This window comes from Misgurnus anguillicaudatus, chromosome 22 (genome assembly GCF_027580225.2).
Source record: "Misgurnus anguillicaudatus chromosome 22, ASM2758022v2, whole genome shotgun sequence".
NCBI classification, from domain to species: Eukaryota; Metazoa; Chordata; class Actinopteri; order Cypriniformes; family Cobitidae; genus Misgurnus; species Misgurnus anguillicaudatus.
This window is the reverse complement of record NC_073358.2, coordinates 4,979,639-4,997,160: the sequence shown is the minus strand read 5'-3', so window position 1 is coordinate 4,997,160 and position 17,522 is coordinate 4,979,639. Positions and strand designations below refer to the sequence as shown.

General features: G+C 41.1%; 1 protein-coding gene and 2 long non-coding RNA genes across 9 annotated transcripts in view; 2 read left to right on the top strand and 1 right to left on the bottom strand.

Annotated features, from left to right (window-relative positions):
- doc2b (double C2-like domains, beta) overlaps positions 1 to 17,522 on the top strand; it is a 338,855-nt gene that overhangs the window by 140,089 nt on the left and 181,244 nt on the right. The gene's annotated exons all lie outside the window — the stretch shown is intronic.
- On the bottom strand, positions 7,296 to 10,152 carry LOC129422747 (uncharacterized). Its single transcript, XR_012365349.1, has 5 exons — positions 9,953 to 10,152; positions 9,346 to 9,410; positions 9,229 to 9,262; positions 8,009 to 8,071; positions 7,296 to 7,590 (listed from the first exon to the last, which is right to left on the bottom strand). It is a non-coding gene; the product is annotated as an uncharacterized lncRNA (long non-coding RNA).
- Positions 14,872 to 16,757, top strand: LOC129434463 (uncharacterized). Its single transcript, XR_008640768.2, has 2 exons — positions 14,872 to 15,066; positions 15,677 to 16,757. It is a non-coding gene; the product is annotated as an uncharacterized lncRNA (long non-coding RNA).

Below are 17,522 nucleotides of genomic sequence, written 5' to 3'. Positions count from 1 at the left end.
CTGGCGACAGAGGAGAGGGAGGAAGAGCATCTGACTGCCCGCTCACATCTCTCTCGATCCTCTGGAGACCTGGAGAAGGAATAGGAATGCACTCTTTTTTTGTGGTTTTGTGGGTGCCGGCTGAGAAGCCGGCGGAACAGAAACAAACCGAAACAAAAGATTTTCCACCCGGCCCTCTACCGGTGGAAGGAGCGGTGCCGTCACCGTCTCCCGTAGAGTGATCCCATCCAACTCCAGGTCGCCCGTCGCAGGGCCGCTTCGCTGTCCGTTTGCCACGGGAAGCGGGTGGTGCGGGCGGGGCGGGCTGCCGACGGCTGTTCCCTCTCCGTGGTCTAGAAGACGTTCTAGCGGGGGGGGCGGAGGCAGCCGCCGGAGGGCGCCCTCGGCGAGGAGCAGACGGGGCCGCCGGCGCTGGGGGGCGAGATGCAGGTCGCTTGCGCCGGGGCATGATCTGAGCGATCGCTTCCGTCTGCTTCTGGGCGGCGGAGAACTGCTGGGCAAACGACTCCACCGACTCGCCGAACAGGCCTGCCTGGGACACGGGCGCATCCAAGAACTTGTTCTTCTCTGCATCCGTCATGTCGGCCAGACAGAGCCACAGATGGCGTTCCTGGACCACCATCGTGGACATCGCACGACCGATCGCCTGTGCCGTGACCTTCGTAGCACGGAGGGCCAGATCCGTAGCGGCCCGGAGCTCCGAAAGCACAGGCGAGTCGTGTCCTCCCTCGTGCAGATCTCTCAAGGCCTTGGCCTGGTGGACCTGCAGCAACGCCATAGCGTGCAGGGCTGAAGCCGCCTCTCCACATGCATGATAGGCAGCCCCCGTTAAACCGGAAGACTGTCTGCAAGCACGGGAGGGGAGGGCTGGGCGATCCTTCCAGGTGGAAGCGGTGGCCGGACACAATTGCATCACAACCGCACGCTCCACGGGGGGGATTCCCGTATAGCCCTTAGCGGCTCCATCGGTGAGGGAGGTGAGGGGGGAGGGCTGAAACGGCCGTAAACGGGTAGAATACGGCGACCTCCAGGTCCTGGTCAGCTCCTCGTGCACCTCGGGGAAGAAAGGTACCGGCGGAGAGGGTTGTGAAACCCGGGCAGCTCCAAAGAACCAATCATCCAGGCGGGACGGTTCGGGCTGTGGGGGGTGAACCCACTCCAACCCGACGGTCTCCGCCGCTCGAGAGAGCACGGCCACCATCTCTGGATCGAAATCCGGCGTCACGACCCGTCCGGAAGGGGGGAGGACATCCAGATCCTCAGAGGTAGAGGGCCCACCCTCGGATGCTGCGGTCTCCGTGGACCCGGAGGGAGGCACGACAGATCCAACAGACATCGTAGAACACGACTCTGAAGTTTCCATCGGCGCATCAACCGGCTGTGGATGAGGAGGCTGAGAGGCAGAGGACGAATCCCCTGCCCGGTTCAGCACAGTGATGCGGAGATCATCCTTCGAGAGCTTCACAGCCGCACCGTGGCGGCGATCAGAGCTCGTCGGACGTGGGTTGCGTTTTTCCCGGAGGAAAGACAACCGTCTCCGCAAATCCACAAGGGACATGTTCTCGCAGTGAGAACACTTACCCCCAGCGAACGCTGCCTCAGCATGCTCGATGCCCAAGCACGAAAGACAACGCTCGTGACCGTCCTTCGGACCCATATACTTCCCGCATCCAAGATCGCACGGACGAAAAGCCATCCTGAAAAGGACGCTAATGTCCGGATATACGAGAGAGTGGCTGCCTTTAACAAGGCACAAAGCTCTCTCGTATCACTCTTTTAGGGAAATTCACTCAGATGCTCAGTTGATGATGCGCACAGGGAAGGCAACGCACACACTAAACTCAAACAAACAAAAAAGATGCAGAGCCTGTGGAATACTGCGAGGCGTCCGCTGTGGTACTGCCAGTCCAACCAACTTCCGCAATCGATCCCAACAGAGTGAAGTAGCTTCTCAGTAGCAGATACTGCCGGCTTTCGAAGCGATAAAAAGCTGATTTCCCTATTTGCACGTGCGCCTTATATACGCACCTGGCGGGGCGGCGCCAGCATTATGCAAATATCTCAATGCCAAGTTCATTGGCGTTTTAGTAGTATTCGAAGCAGATTGGTCTCTCTAAGCGAGCTCCCAATTCGTCGGTCACGACGTGACGTCGTAGTGACCGACTGAAAGGGAACTACAGATTCTATCACAGATGTAAATTTGCATTATTAACCAATTCTTTATAAACAGCCCCCATAAGTAAAGGATGAAATAATTTATCTATTCTATATAATACAAAAAATGATGGGTTTCTGTCAAACAAGTGTTGGATCAAAAAGGGACAAACCCAAACCGTTGGGTTGGAATTTAACCTATGCCTGGCAGGTTCAAACCAAAATGCTAGGTTGTTTCGTCCCATTTTTGACCCAATACCGGGTTGAACATTAGCCAGGACATTTTGTGACTGCATGGTTACTATTGTGTAATGATGATGTATATAATTTGTGATAAATTAGTAAAGCAAATTGGCAGATTATTTTTCTTTAGGCAACAGAAAAAGTACATAAATAAGATGTTTATTTACTTGTAAACCGACTTAAATGGCCTTAAAACAATTTGAAGCTATTTGAAATTAGAGGCAACAAGTGTATTTTAAACACAATGATCAAAGATGCAACATACTTGTAGCATCAGGTGAAGTTTTGTTTTAAATTTGGTTTGTTTGTTTGTTCTATAATGTAAAATCATAATTACAATTGTTCTATAATTTCAAAATAAAAAACGAATGGTCTGACTTCAGGTTTGTGAAATTACAGTAAGTTAAAGAAATAGTTCACCCAAAAATGAAAGTTCTGTCATCATTTACTCTCTCTCTCTCATGTTGCTACCTGTTATAAATTTCTTTGTTATGATGAACACGAGAAGACACTTTGAATGTCTGTAACCAAACGGATCATGATCACCGTGGTGTTCATAGAATGTGTGTGTGTGTGGGGGGGGGCGTTATATTGATGCATGATATACATTGATGCATATTGTCTTATATATATACAGGGAGTGCAGAACTACTAGGCAAGTTGTATTTCCGAGGACCACCTCCGCTACCGTACAACTACAGTGCTCCTGGTCAACTCACAATGCCAACAAACCCTCAAACCTGAACATCCAAGCAGCAAAAGTGAAATCCTGGCCCCATCAAGAGAACACCTCTATGTACATCACCACCAGGCAACCACCAGTGTGCAGAACCACCAGGCAACCAAATGAAAAACAAAGATTCCACCATCTCACCTGCCCTCCTTCACCTGTCAAAGTGAGAACAACAAACAAACTCTACATTTACAAAAAAAATCAATAAAAAACAAAAAATGTATACTCAGTGACCAATACAGCCACCCTTCTTTTCGATAACAGTCACAAGCCTTCCATTCACGGATTCAGTCAGTTTCTTGATCTGGTCTGAACCAACATTTTGTGCAGACGCAACCACAGCCTCCCAGACACTGCCCAGAGAGGTGCACGGCCCACCCTAACCGCAAATGTCCTGCTCAAGAAGGGATCAAAAGGTCTCAACAGGGTTCAAGCCAGGTGAAGAAGGGCCCATGTCACCAGTTCCTCACCCCCAAGGCCTCCACTGGCCAGCCACTCAGCTGAGCACCCCGATGCATGTGCTGAAGCGTTGTCCCGCATAAAAAAGTCTTCTTGAAAGATGCAGACCCCCTCCTGCACCACTGCTTGAAGAAAGCGTCCTCTAAAAATTGGCAGTAGGTCTGAGAGTTGTTTTTTATTTCCATTTTCAACCCAAAAAGGTCCAACAAGCTCATGTTTAATAATACCTGTCTGTGCCTGCCTGCCTGTAATGTAGAAGACACTTTCTTCAAGCAGTGGTACAGGAAAAAGTCTGCATCCCTCAAGAAGACTGATTATTCTGCAAGACAACGCTCCATCACATACACCACAAGCACTCCACTGCATGGCCGGCCAGCAAAGGCCCTAGAGATGAAAAACCAGTGCCATGGCCCCCTCTTCACCTGACTCAAACCCTATTGAGACCTTTTGATCCCTTCTTGAGCGGGACATTTGCAGTGAAGGCAAACCGCACACCTCTCTGAACAGTGTCTGGGAGGCTGTGGTTGCGTCCGCACAAAACGTTGGTTCAGACCAGATCAAGAAACCGACCGAATCCGCGAATGGAAGGCCCGCGACTGCCATCGAAAAGAAGGGCGGCTACACTGGACACCGAGTCTATACATTTTTCCTTTATTGTTTTATTAATTTTTTTTTGTAAATGTAGAGCTCGTCCACCATTCTCACTTTAACAGGCGAAAAAAAAACAAGTGAGATGGCAAAATCCCTGTTCTCCATTCAGTTGCCCAACAATTCTGCACATCAATAGTTGCCCAACAATGATGTACATAGAAACACTCTCTCAATAAAGCCAAAATTTCACTTTTACTACTTAAATGTTCAGGTTTGAGGGTTTGTTAACATTTTGAATTGACCAAGAGCACTGCAGCTGCACAACAACAAAAGCAACCCTCAAAAATACAACTTGACTAATAATTCTGCACTCCCTGCATAATGCATACATATACAGCGGGGAAAATAAGTATTTGACACATCAGCACCTCCACCAGCAAGGGGATCTCCAAGTGGGCTATTGACACAAAATTTCTACCAGATGTAGCCATCAAGCCAAACACCGAATTCATACAAAGGAACATTTACAAGTTGATTCACAATAAATAAAGCGAAATGCCACAGGGAACAAGCATTGAACACAACTGATGGCCTATAAATGCTTCTCATTACCCAGGAGGCACACAGGAAAGACTTCATGATGGGTAAAAGCAAAGAACTTTCTCAAGATCCTCGTAATCTTATTGTTGAAAAGCATTTTGATGGGAATGGTTATAGGCGCATTTCCAGAATGCTGAATGTTCCTGTGAGCACTGTGGGGGCCATTATCCAGAAATGGTAAGAGCATCACTTCACCATAAACCGGCTACAATCAGGTCCTCCAAGTAAGATCCCTGTCCAAGGAGTGCAAAGAATAATCAGGAGAGTTCTCCATGAGCCAAGAACCACTCGGGCAGAACTTCAGGAAGACCTCGCATCAAGGTCTAAACTATAAGCAATGCACTGAACCGCCATGGCATCCATGCACGCTCACAACGCAAGACTCCATTGCTGAACAAAAAGCATGTTGAGGCTCGGTTAAAGTTTGCGAAAGAGCATTTGGAGAAGCCTGTGGATTATTGGGAGACTATAGTATGGTCAGATGAAAGCAAAATTTAACTTTTAGGCAGTCATTCTACACACCATGTTTGAAGAAGAAATGGCACTGCCCACCACCCCAAGAACACCATACAAACAGTTAAGTTTGGGGGTGGAACCATAATGGTTTGGGGCTGCTTTTCAGCAAGGGGTACTGGCAGACTTCATATTATTGAAGGCAGGATGAATAGAGAAATGTACCGGGACATTCTGGATAAAAATCTGCTGCCATCTACCAGAAAGCTAAAAATGAAAAGAGGGTGGACATTTCAGCAAGACAATGATCCCACACACAAGGCCAAGGAAACAATGAAGTGGTCAGTCAATCACCTGATACAAATCCCATAGAAAATCTATGGAGAGAACTAAAGATCAAAGTTCATAAAAGAGGCCCAATGAACCTTCAAGATTTAAAGACCATTTGTATGGAAGAATGAGCCAGAATCACTCCTGAGCAATGAAGACGACTGGTCTCTCCATACAACAACTAGAAGCTGTAATCACCAACAAAGGCTTTTCTATAAAGTATTAAATATGTGTGTTCAATACTTATTCCCTGTGTCATTTCGCTCTATTCATTATGACTCAACGTGTATACTTAAATGTTCTGATTTCTTTGTATGAATTCAACATTTGGCCTGATGGCTACATCTGGCTATATCACTTAGAAATCCCCCCACCGACAAAAACGCCGATGTGTCAAACACCCACCCTCCCCACTGTATTTTAAAAAATAAAAATTTAAACAATGATCAGATATACATTTCTTAACGAACATGCTTGTTCACAGGCGCCAGTTTCTTTTTCCGCCGGTGGGTGCTCGTCACAACGTCAAGCAATGCTTAGGTTACTTAGCAATGACAGATGCTCTGGAGCACCTACATGCTTTGAAAAAAAGGAAGTTTTGCTGTGCAAGATTGTAATTAATTTGTTTGTGACGTGCACACCATCGCGGGTCCCACTTTACCATCGTGGGTCGCACTTCACCACCGTCGTTGTGTGTGGTTATGACAACCGTCACAGCCCTAATCATGAGCCCCATTCACTTCCATAGTAGGAAAAAATTATACAATGGAAGTGAATGGGGCTCATTTGGTTATAAACATTCCTCAAAATATCTTCCTTCATGTTCATCAGAACAAAGAAATTTATACAGGTTTGCAACAAAATGAGAGTGAGCAAACCATGACAGAATTTCAGTTTTTTCCTATATTGGTTCTACACGGAAATCTCCCGGAAGTTAGGTTTGGGCCACAAAAGCGTTTATGTATGTTACTGTCGCTGAAACCGTCTATAACAGGGTTCCTCAAATCCTACCCTGGAGAACCGCTGCCCTGCAGAGTTTAGCATCAACCCTGATCAAACCCATCTACCTCAGGTATGTTTGATTAAAGAAGACACACAGTCTCCCAACACTTTACCATGTTCCCATCTCAACCTAGATCAACCAATACATACTTATCTTTTTTCAATGCATGCACTTCTAATCTTTGTACAGCGTGTTGTGAATGTGTTAGCATTTAGCCTAGCCCCATTAATTCCTTAGGATCCAAACAGGGATTAATTTAAAAGCCACCAAACACTTCCATGTTTTTTCCTATTTAAAGACTGTTACATGAGTAGTTACACGAGTAAGTGTGGTGGCACAAAATAAAACTTTTGTTTTGTTCCTAAGGAATGAATTGGGCTCGGGCAAATGCCAACACATTCACGACGCGCTGCACAAAGACCAAAAGTGCACACACCGAAAAAAAGGATTTGTATTGATTTGTCTAAGTTGAGGTGATAACATAAAAAATATTGAAAAACCTGTGGTGTTTTCCTTTAAGGTTGAAGCTAACTCTGCAGGGCACCGGCTCTCCAGGGTAAGATGGGAGGAACCATGGTCTATACAGAGATAAGACGAAAAGAAAATGCCATTAATATTTTTTTCAAGGCAGTTCCCTTCAGATGGGGCATTCATATAACAAACGTTGTGTCTACAATACAGATTGGCCTGAAATTAAACAAGAAAAATCTGTACAGTTCCGGCAAGTGAATCTGTGCATATAAAATGTTTTCATTTGTGAAACAGGTGGAGAAAGCAACAAATTGTGCCATTTTAGCTTGTATTTTCAATATCAGTATTATATCAGTTTTACATTTTTACCTGGGGCTATCTTTTAATTCAGAAACATACAGTAACTATACAAGTATATTAATATCTAGCATAAGTATACAAATATAATAAAATAAACATTACAAATACCAAAATGTCAGAGATTCTGTACCAGATGTGACAGATAAAGAAAAATTCTCCAAGCTGCCAAAAATCACCTTGATCCTTGGTGCATCTAGGGGATAAAAAAGAACACAATATAATTCACTGAAAAGTATTGTACCTTTCCTTTAAACAAGATTATTTTTTATTAACATTTTTAACCAAATTTGACACTGAAACATTCTGGCAGTGTAAACTAGTGATGCCCGCATTGAAAAATATAGGGATGTATTAATTAGTCTAAGTTGAGGTAAGAACATAGTAAAATATTGACAAACTGTGGTGTTTTCCTTTAATATAGAGATAGAATAATGATAAACATTTTTATAACATTATGTAGACCCACAAATTAGTATTTTTTGTAAAATAAAATGTGCTTCCCTAACAAAAGAAAGTCAGATACATCAGGGATGGCACGATAATTTTTATTTCTCTACACTATGCCTTAAAATTGATAAAGCTTGTTTTTATATTTGCCAGTTAATACTTACTAGTGTTGGATTTGTCTTTCTGTTGGTGCCTATTCTTACTGTAAACAATGCTTCAATGTTGATCTAAAAGAAAAAAGAAAGAATTAATGTGTTTCATCTTTAGCAGTTATCACTGTTGGAAAATGGAATTTAAAAACATGTTTAAGCCAAAATGTATCACCTTTTCAAGACGAGCATGCTGTATAATACATTTCTGAGAAGTTACTATTATTATTATTAAAAATGGTAGAACGTACAAAATATTTTTTTATCTACCATCATCAAATGTCCCATGTTCCCCACATGTATGTGGTATAAGGAACACATGAATTAGGGTCAGCTTACACTTTAGCTTCTTCATCAAATTTTCTTTCCGATCAAATGCTCTTTTTTAACACTGAAGCACCCTGCCCTCTTGGAACATGTAGCATTATTTTATGTGGAGGTCATTTTAACTGAAACAGAAAATCACAACCGAACTGTCGAGAAGACCTTCCCTATTTTTTAAATGATCAATAGTGTTTATGGCACAGTCCAGCAAAGTCGCATTTCACAGCTTGTGAGCGCCACAGTTGTATTAAAATAAAATCACAATTAAGATATAAAGTGTTATTACAGAATAAAAACAATGATAACAGTGATATGTAAATTTTGTTGGTGTGTATGCAGCAGTGTTTCTCTTCTACTCATTACTGCTGTTTATAATGTTAAGGCCGTCTAACTGATTGTGATGTTTGATCTCCTCCAAACTGTTTTTGGCAGAGACTCCTACATATGATCCACTCTGTGCTGTCACGCTGGACCGGAGCACCCTGTATGTTTGTGCATTGTAGTGGCAGACTTCATTCACCCCAATGGAAAGCATATTTACACTGTCTGAATCATTCCTATCCCCTACTTCATGCTAAGAACTAGTAAATGTATGTCTTATCTCATGTGCGTGTGATATCATGTTCTGTGCAATTTAGGGGGCAGGACACTTCAGCATATAACTAAAGAGCATTTGACTGAACAGGAAATTTGATGAGAAGATGAAGTCTAGGATTGTGTCATAAAAATTCTAGAGTGACGTTGCTCATGAAGTCACAATCGTGCAGAAGCATGTAAATGCTGTTAAAAACGCTAGGCAGACACCAATTGTGAGCGCTTGCCAACGTTTTTGGCAACGTTGTTGTAGTATTTGTCAATAATTTCCAATAATATGCGAACGCAGTCTTTATATATTAGGATAAAATTAATACCTTATGTATGGCGTGGTAGGAGACTTCTCTGGAGCTTGAGGGGGAAACGCACACAAAAACAATATTAGTCATTTTATTTAATGGGATGTGGACTTTCAAAATTGAAACGTCACTCACCAGCTTGAGATAAAACACATTCTCGGTCTCATTTTGACTTAAGTCCCAGCGATCCACAGTAGATCCTAGAAAAAACAGGATTGTATAATCTTCTACAGAGCCCAGTGATCAATTTACACATTCCAAATATACATTACTATTTATGCTTCAAAATAAACGCACTAGTATCACTGATAATCATAATACGGAAAGTACGTTAGGATTTTACGGTCGCAGATTGATTTTAGAGTTTACTTAAAAACTTCGACGAAACTTCTGCTTATATATTATCAACATCAGCTACAGAGCGTGTCAAATGCTTCATATAACTACCTTGGAACAACATGTATAACTGCGAAACATTTAGCTTGTTAACCAAAGGTTTTATTAGCGTAGTTACAAGAAAACAAAACACGACAAGAAGCCTTAACGTTACTATAAACGTCTCATCAATTTCAGACATCACGTTATGTGAGCTTGACCTAATAACGACTAACAACACACATTACATTAGCGGTTCTTACATTGATATTTGCAAATATCGTTCTCGGGCTAATCGCGGTTAGCATCTTACTTGAACACTTTCTTTATGCGTCATTAGAAAAATGGTAAAGTAAAAGGTATTTACCTGCTGCAGTTTTCCATATGTCCGGTACCCGTTGGTAAAAGTCTTTGTCCATATTATGTTTTCTAACTTAAGTTCAACCGAATAAAAAAATACCCGATAGAGGTAACCAATTATAGTAAAAATCAGTAGTGGACCAACCGATGTACTGCTGCAGTTCTGCAGAGTGAACTCCTCCCTCCAGCAGCATCAGCAAATACTACCGGCTGCAGGAGTTTGAAATGTTGAAAAGTGCGCGCTGAATTGTCATAGGCCAGAGATCTGGATGACGGTCAAAACAACCAATCAGGGCTAATAACAACAAGGCGAGACACCCAATAGGGCTTATTCGCAAACACCGGAAGTCGCTAGCCGCGGCCATCTTGTTGACATAACATCTGTCCTGCCCCTAGCCGCACGTAGATTTGAGACGAGGGGAGCAGTAGCCTAATGGCTTAATCTCGTCTGTATTAAGAGAAGATGAGCTTGATTATTGTGGAACAATATCAAATAGACCAATAGCCTTAAGTAAAGATCCGTCCTTATTGCCAGCCGTAACTTATCCGGATATTTATAACTATATCGTTCATACAGTATCCGCATTCATCATACAAGCACTGGGCCGTTCACATTATAACTATAACGATAACTATCATCGTCCACATCACCAAACAATACGTTTATGCTAATTCGCTCATGGCACTCGCGCAAATCACTTGCCTTTAATATTGCTTGTAATAAAAACTTTTGCAGTCCTCAACACGCTGCGTTTCGCGTAACTCTAAACAGTGAATCTAATAGTTTGTGTAATCTCTTACCTTTTGGCATAACAGTTAGTTAATGTAATAGATTAAAAAGCATTACGTAGTCAATTTTCACAGCAACTGGAGGTAATCTAATGTTATAGACCTCAGCAATGAGCTCACTGTCATTTTAAGTGGCCGTGCACTTGAAGTTCAAATAGATTTTAATGCTATCAATGGTTTATCCTTCATCAGGTGGGAAAATCGCTCAGAAAGTGATCCCAATGATGTCGTTCATTGTATCTGTATCGTTATAGTTTTGGTGTGAGCTCCACTATTCTGTTTAATACGATTTTCAAAACTATGTGAACGGCCCTTAATTCCCTACCTAGTATCAATGCCAGACCTATTATTATGTTCATATAGTTATTAATACGAATTTAATAACTGTCTCAATTTATGGCAGCTTATTTGAAAGAGCAGCTTCAGCCACTGCTTACAGCTAACCATATGTGATCAAATTATGGGGACAGACTTTGCTGTGAGCATATATCCCTAACGTTACCTGGGGTAAAATGATGGGGACAGACTTTGCTGTTGGGAGTCTCTCCTTCGCTGGTTCAACTCCTCTGTCTCCTTCCTTTCATGTTTTCTGACAGTCGGTATCGCATAAAAATTAATTCCGGGGTTCTTTTTGCTGTTGTTAGAACATCCGTGTATTACACCACACACCATCGCGCGGTTTAAAAAAAATTACACCGAAAATACATGCATAATACCCACGCTGCCTCGCTTGTCAATTGACAGACTGACAGTTTTATGTCAACAATATGGCCGCTGCGAACATTGATGACGTAGATCGAATAAGCCCTATAGCGTAATAATAGTGCAACCATCGCAATAGTTATTTTTAAAGTATTATGTGACTACAAAAAACCGTGCGTGCGTGTGTATATATATTGTTAAGAAGGCAATGCACCCATGGTATATTTTAAAAGTCCTAAATGTCTTTTTTGTATGCAAGAGGTGGGAGATGTTGAAGTTACAAATGACATGTCTAAGTAGACATATGGCCAATACATACACACTCTGCTTACATCAGTAACTGAAAGAATTGCTAACGAACAAATCACTGCTGTCTACTGTCCATAAATGAAAGTTGAATAAAAATTAATGTGGCTTTGGACAGAGGCTGAACTGTAAACATGTTAGGCCTATGTGAGAGGAACATGCACCATGCACAAACACTACAGTAAAACTCTCACTTCTTTCCCTACTGTACAGATGCACACACCCCCTCATGAAAATTAACATTTTTTGTTGTTGTAAAAGTGTAGTATTCTCTTTTTTTGGTATATTGATTACTATTAGCAAAACTACACTAACCATGGTTTAACTACAGTAACCATGGTTGAGTTTTGTAAAGGCACACACATGCGAGATATCCCTCACTATAGACATAGTGACTTAAACACTGTACTGTACCCAGTCAACATGTGAGATCACGCGATAATCACAGTAAAATCACATCATTTTCATACTGTGACATTCTCATCTTGTGAGTTATGTGCAAGCTCTTTGTGAATTCAAAATGTTGAGTTCAGTGCACAATGAGTGTGCCATGACCTCACATTGACCATAGTATGGCAACAGCAAGTGTGTCGTAATATGATTTGAGCGGACACTGAGTGTGCTGTGACCTCACCTCAGGGCCATAGTATGAGCGCACAGTGAGTGTGCAGTAACCTCAAATTGTGACAATAGCCTGAGTGACCTCACATTGTTGCACTCACAGTACACTGACCTCTCTTCCGAGGTGCATAAATTCAAAATATGTATTCGGAGTGTTATGTGTGTTGCTTGTCATTTCAAAATATGTGTGTACATTGCATCATGTGAACCATGTGCATCACGTGTCTTGACAAAATACATGCCTGCTGCACACGCATCAAAAGTTTTTATGATACAAGAGAAGCTCACGTTCACAAAATACTCACAAGATACTAACTTAACAGTAAACTCTGATTACACATGAGATTAAGTGAGTATCTGACAAATGCGAGTGTCTTTTATTATAAACCCCTTCAAAGCATCTGCAGCAGGCTTGTATTTTGACATCCCGCGTGATGCACACAAGTTTACATGACGCGCCAAACACATATTTTGAAGTGACGAGCCACACACATGACGGCTGCATATATGTGACAAACTTTGCATTTTGCGCCCTCAAAAAAAGAAGTCACTGGCCGCAACTACTATGTTATGTTCACAATGTGAGATCATGACACACTCACTGTGAGCAGGCACAATTTACAAAGTACCATCAAGATGTTGCTCAGAGAGCTAATATGCTAGCATTTGCTATTTGAAAAACAGGTCACTGAGATGTCAACATTTATTTGCAAATCATACAGTGAACCCTTAACAAGTCATGAACACACACATGCACAGAGCAAGTATCGCTGCATCACCCAAACACTGCAATCACTTCCTTCCAGCTGTGGAAATCAAACCAACATCCTCTGGGTTGCAAACAAGTCTGATTCTCTAACCACTAGGCCACAATGCTTAAACACATATCTGTCAATCCTGGTCACTTTTACTTAAAATCTGTGCTTTCTAGAATCTTTATTTGTAGGCTTCTTGATGCCATAACCTTGTTGTTGACATTTTATATGGTATATACACGCCATGCACAGGGCTGTATAAAATGCTGTGTAGAAAGTGTCCTTAATTTTGAGCCTATGATCATTCCTATATTTCTTAAAATTACAGGTAAGAAGGGTGACTTTCTACTCTTGGACCTACGTTTTCCAGACATATGTGTGTTGTCCTGCTATGACAAAGTGAGTGTGCCGTGACCTTACATTATTATGACCATGGAATGAGAGCACAGTTGGACCATGAACTCACATCGTGACCAATGTGAGGTCACTCATACTATTGTTACAATGTACACTAACTTTGTGGCCTAGTGGTTATAGCGAGTCAGACTTTGTAACTCAGAGATTATTTGTTCAATCCCACAGCTAAGTTATTGAAGTGTTGGGGTGTTGCAGTGATAGTTGCCCTGTGTTGGATGTGCATATCTGTGTGTGTGGTTTTTGTGTGTTCATGACTTGCAGTGGATGGGTTCATGCAGAGAGAAATTCATGTCTTTTTTACTTTTTCTTTTATTTTGCCCGATATCAGTTGCAATTAAATAGTGACATGTTTCCAATAGCAAAAGCTAGCATATTAGCTCTCTGAGCACCCTGCTGAAAAAAACAGCATCAAACCAGCATGGACCAGCATGGGAATTATGCTGGTCTATGCCAGGTTTAGCTGGTGGTCACCAGCATACCAGCACCAAAACACAATATATGCTGGTCATGCTGGAATGACCAGCATGGGATGCTGGTGCTAATGCTGGTTTAGCTGGTGCTAATGCTGGTTTGGTGCTGGTTTAGCTGGTTCTAATGCTGGTGCTGATGCTGGTTTAGCTGGTGCTAATGCTGGTGCTGATGCTGGTTTAGCTGGTGTTCACCAGCAAACCAGCACCAAAACATGCCGGTACTTGCATATGGTGGGCTTTATGGGGTAGTACAGTGAGTGTGAAGTGATCTCATATTGTGACCTTCATATGAGCACACATTGAGTGTGCAGCGTGCTTACACATTAAGATCATGACCCACACAGTGAGTATCTTGTGAGCTCATGGTGACTTCCCTTACGAAAATTAACCATGGTTTTACTACAGTCAACTTAAAACCAAAAAAGCATGGTTACTGTAGTAAAACCATGGTAACCACAAAATAACCATGGTTTTGACAACCATGTTTTTCTAAAACCACAGAACCATGGTTAGTGTAGCCGTTTAGTGTAGTAAAACCATGGTCAAAGACCCGAGGTGAGGTATACATTAAAGGGTTAACCTGAAGTAGTAAAACCAAAAGAAAGTCAGCATCTCTTTAGTGTCCTCACTAATATAAGAAATTACTAGTTTGTCTTCCACCCAGTGCAAGCTTTTTAAATGAACCCCCAAACCCCACCCAGAAAAACACAGCACAACTTATTAAAGTTTATTTAATTTATTTTAATGTTTGATTGTTCTGTGAAATACAGTGGTAATTAAGTGCTAAAAATCTACAAGAATTGAATTTGTTTCACGTTTTTTTTTTTTTTTTGTTTGCGCCACTGGGTCAATACAACGTAGTACGCATGTGTCTGCAGGAAGAGCCGCTTGTGCGAGTGCTCCATACTCCAATCCAGTAGGTGGCGGTAAATGCACCTTAAGTTGGTTTGCCACCCACCATTTAAACAACAAAAGAAGAAGAAGAAGAAGAAGAAGCCGCTTGTGCGCATGTGTCTGCATCCAAAGGTTACCACGACAAGTTTGCGACTGAGTAAATACAGGTAAGAACAGATAAAGATACTCTAGTTATTAAACCAATTTATTGACGTTATATTTAAAAATATAATGTTGGCTCGCTAAATATTAACCACATTTTAGCCATGTGCATCACGTATTAGTTTATATTTAGCGTATTAGCCTAACTGTTAGTTTGTTTCACGTAATAATTGTTTGCTGCATTTCAGCTTGCATATTAAGTTACACGTGTTTTTTGACCGGCATGTGAATATTAATCAGTTCGGTTACTCAAATACTTCTTGCCATCTACGGACAACGTTTCGTATGTAATGAATTTCTCACTTGTCAAACTTGGTCTGTGTGAGTGCTACAGTGGCATATATTATGGCATGCCACTCATGTGAAATATGAAAGTAATATGAAACATTCAGTCACTCAAAACCCTAGGTCAGTTTAATCCTGGGTTATCTTGCATGACACTTCACAATTTACCTGGGGTCACCAATTAATCATGCATATTTATAAATTAATGTTTTTTATACCACTGGCCTGTTGAATGTTTTATTCTGATTGGCTGAGAAATGTTTGATTGATTAAAATGTGATTACAGAAAAATAACCAATCTCACAATTTTTTTCTTTCCTTTCCTTACAGATACTACAGTACGTGATCTGGAGCTTGACTTCACATGTTTTGTGGTGATTAAAGGCGGAGTCCATGATGTTTGAAAGCCAATGTTGATATTTGAAATCACCTAAACAAACACGCCCCTACCCCAATAGAATCTGGACCTTCTGTTGATAGACCCGCCACACACATATGCAACCCGGCAAGGATGTCGGTTAGTAGACACGCTCCTTACTGCTGATTGGCTATGGGGCGGTTTCCCGGACCAGGTTTAGCTTAATCCAGGACTAGGCCTTAGTTTAATTAGTAAATATAACTAGTTTTAACAAACATGCCTTACTAAAAACATTATCTGTGTGCATTTTGAGGTAAAATAAAGGGCACTGATGTATTTTAAGATATGTCAGTGCAAGTTGTTTTCAGTTTGGAGAGCTCTTAAAAGTGTTTAAGTCTAGGACTAGTCTAATCCCTGTCCAGGAAACTGCCCCTATAAGTGTGTTTTGGTAGTCGGCCCGTCTCCTTTTCCAAAGCGTTTTTCAAACATCGTGGACTCCGCCTTTAACAAATTGTGCGGTGCTTTTGGCATTGTCTATCCATGTATAATTGTGATGTTCCAGGAGTGCTAATGGAAGCTACACGGTATGTAGATGTTTGTTCCAGTATGTTTGTGTGTGTGTACCTGGTAATTATCACGTTGTGGGGACCGAATGTCCCCACAAAGATAGGAATACCAGTAAATTTTGACCTCGTGGGGACATTTGTGAGGTCCCCATGAGGAACCAAGCTTATAAATCAAACGGAATGATGTTTCTTGAAAATCTAAGGTCGCAGAAAGTTTTCTGTGATGGTTGGGGTAAGGGTTTGGGGAAGGGAATAGAATATACAGTTTGTACAGTATAAAATGCATTACGTTTATGGAATGTCCCCACAAAACATGGAAACCAGAATGTGTGTGTGTGTGTGCGTGCCATGGAACAAATATTTATTTTATACCTTTTTGTGTGTTCTGTTTTTGACTTTTTTCCCCTGATATCAAGACACCAAAATAATGTTTTAATACGCATTTTCATGTGTTTGTAAAGAAAATAAATGGTGTACTTCACTGTTATTTGTGTTATTCTTTATTCTGACATTTACACTTTTGTAGTCAGCCCACACACATTTAGTTTATTTTGATTTATATAGCACTTTTAAAAGTTTTTATTGTTGTAAAGCAGCTACACATACAATTATAATTTAAATAATGGTGATAGAAATTGATAAAATAAAATAGACATTATATGGTAGGAAAATACTTATATGTGTGTGTGTGTATATGTATATATATGTGTGTGTGTGTGTGTGCGTGCGTGCGTGCGTGTGTGTGTGTATATATATATATATATTAGTATTATTGCTAATTATTCTCAATGTACATATGGTAAATGAAAACTGACAAAAATTTCAAGTGTGTTGCTTATATTGTAAGGGATTTAAAACTTTTGGTTCTTTACAAAATACTTGCCTGGGCTATTCACTGTACTCCTGACTTTTGTCAGATTTATTGAAAGGTCTTTCTGTGTTACATTACTGAATAAGGTATGTGTCCAGTGGCACAACAAGACTCAAAATCTGATCCTGAAAAACAAGCTTTAAAAGTCCAAGCATTGTTTGATGTAAAAACTTATGTCTGGAATTACAGTTTAATTGTAAAAATACAAATAAATATAAAACTAAGAACATTTTCCTTAAAATTACAAATAAAAATGTTAAATTGTTAGTATGGTCATGTACTTTAAATATAACAAACCACACATTTAATAACAGATTTTTATTGTAAATTTACTTGAATTAGTATGTAATTTAAGAAAACAGAAAAAATACTGTATAAATA